The sequence below is a fragment of the Apium graveolens genome, chromosome 4, assembly GCF_009905375.1.
Source record: "Apium graveolens cultivar Ventura chromosome 4, ASM990537v1, whole genome shotgun sequence".
In the NCBI taxonomy this organism is placed as follows: domain Eukaryota; kingdom Viridiplantae; phylum Streptophyta; class Magnoliopsida; order Apiales; family Apiaceae; genus Apium; species Apium graveolens.
Window position 1 is genome coordinate 157348979 of NC_133650.1, and position 2083 is coordinate 157351061.

Consider the following 2083-nt stretch of genomic DNA (forward strand, 5'->3'; position numbering starts at 1 on the left):
TTATTTCATTTGATTTAAAAATTCTGAAAAATAGTTTCGAGCTTTAAAATATTATTTTAAAATTATTTTTAAGGCTCGATAATTATTATAAAATTATTTTAAAGTCAGATTCGGGTGTTTGAACCCTATTATTTAATTATAAAATGATTCGGAGTCCAATTTTAATTTCGAAAAATGTTCAAAAATTCGTAATAAATATCTGGAAAATCATTTTAACCCCGAATCTTCTTTGAATAATTATTTTAATTGAATATCTTACGTGCTACGTGTTATATGTGATCTGATTGATGCGTAATATGATTATACTTGCATTGTTTGACTGTTTTATTCATAACTTTCAATCCGTACGTCGGATTTGGGTAAAACGAAGGGTAGATGAAAGCTTATGACGTCTATGTGATGATTATAATGATATGAGATTGAATATTGATAGATACTTGTGATAACTAGCAGAGTAAGCGAGACATAGAAAAGGAAGCCAGTGATCAGTAAATAGAACTGAAGTGTAGAAAAAGAAAGCAAGTGATCGATGAATAAAAGTCAGGCATAGAAAAAGAAGGAAAGTGATGGAAAAGTAAAACTATTAGATGGGTACAAGTAAAGTTGAAAATCATCAGTGATAAGGCAAGTACTTCTGAACCTTTTTTAAGATATATTGCAAATATTTTCGAATTGTTTCATAATATGTCGCTATTATTCAAAATAACTCATGTTTTATACTACAAGCACTTAAAACTATTTAACCTTGATCCCTGATTATTATTGATCTTGAACCATAAGCCTTATTCTTCATAAACCATTGATTGTTGAATTCTCAGATACGAGTCATACACATACGATACCACTCCACAAATACATATCTACCACATACTGATTCTGATATTGAATTTCTTAACATACCAGCCCTTATTCCTTGTTTAACAGAAGACCAAGTCTTAGAACCCTTGAACCCTTGGTCTTCTACTTTCTGATTCTTTCCTTGATTAAAAGCCAATCTTTTTGAATTCCTTGTTATACCTACCTGGTATTGTGAATCACCCTATGCTTCAAGATAAATGTTGTTTATGATTCAGCTTCTTGAGTACATTGGTTATCATTTTGAATTGTTTTATAATTGGATGGTTTTATAACTATGGACCAGATTCGTGGTTGGACCAGATTCGTGGTTATAGTAGGCCAATGCGTGCCTTGGATCCAGTATTTAGAGCAAAGTTGGGAGCCTTGCTCGGGGATAGTGCGTGACTGATCAGCAGCCTAACCTTAGTTTTTAAAAAAATGAAAAGTGAATATCCAATTTTAATCATTGCTTAGTCAGAAACTTGATTCTTCTGAATCATTTCAATTGGTGATTATTTAACCTCAATTGCTGCTATTATTACTTGCTGAGCTAGTAAGCTCACTCTTGCAAAATTTTTATATCTTCAACAGTTGGAAAGGAAATTGTTGGTAACGAGGATCCCCTGTCCAGTGTGCGAGCTAGGATTTCCGTTTAAGTTGGATCGAGCTAGCAGGAGCTTTATATTATAGATGAGTTGTGTAAGATTGTAAGTGCGATATCCTTAGCCATTGTAAGTTGAATTAGTTGGGATTTAGTATGATGTAATAAAAGTTAAGATTATGGCTTGTTTTCATACTTTAACCTGTTGAGATCCGTGGGTGTGTATAGAAGGGTCAATGCATATAATACTTTATATACATGTTTAAATATTGTGGTGTGTGTTGTGAACCCCAAACTTCAGACCCGGGTTTGGAGGGCGTTACAGATAACTTCCCCTTTTAGAAAATAAGTAGCATATGGCGTCTTCTGATCTTCTCCTAACTGAACCAATTCAAAAGCTCTTTCCATTTCCCTAATCCATGTATTAGCTATTACTGGATCAGTGGTATCATGAAATGCAGGTGGATTCACATTCTGAAAAGCTTTGAAAGTAACAATTTGTCGAGGTGGTACTGGTGGATCAGGTGGTTGGTGTGGTTCACGGTTATCTTGGTTTTCGAATTGTTGTTGAAGAGTTAGTTTTTGTTGAGCTATATCGTTTGTTTACAGTTTTAAGGTTTCCAGAAGTCGAAGAATATTAGGATC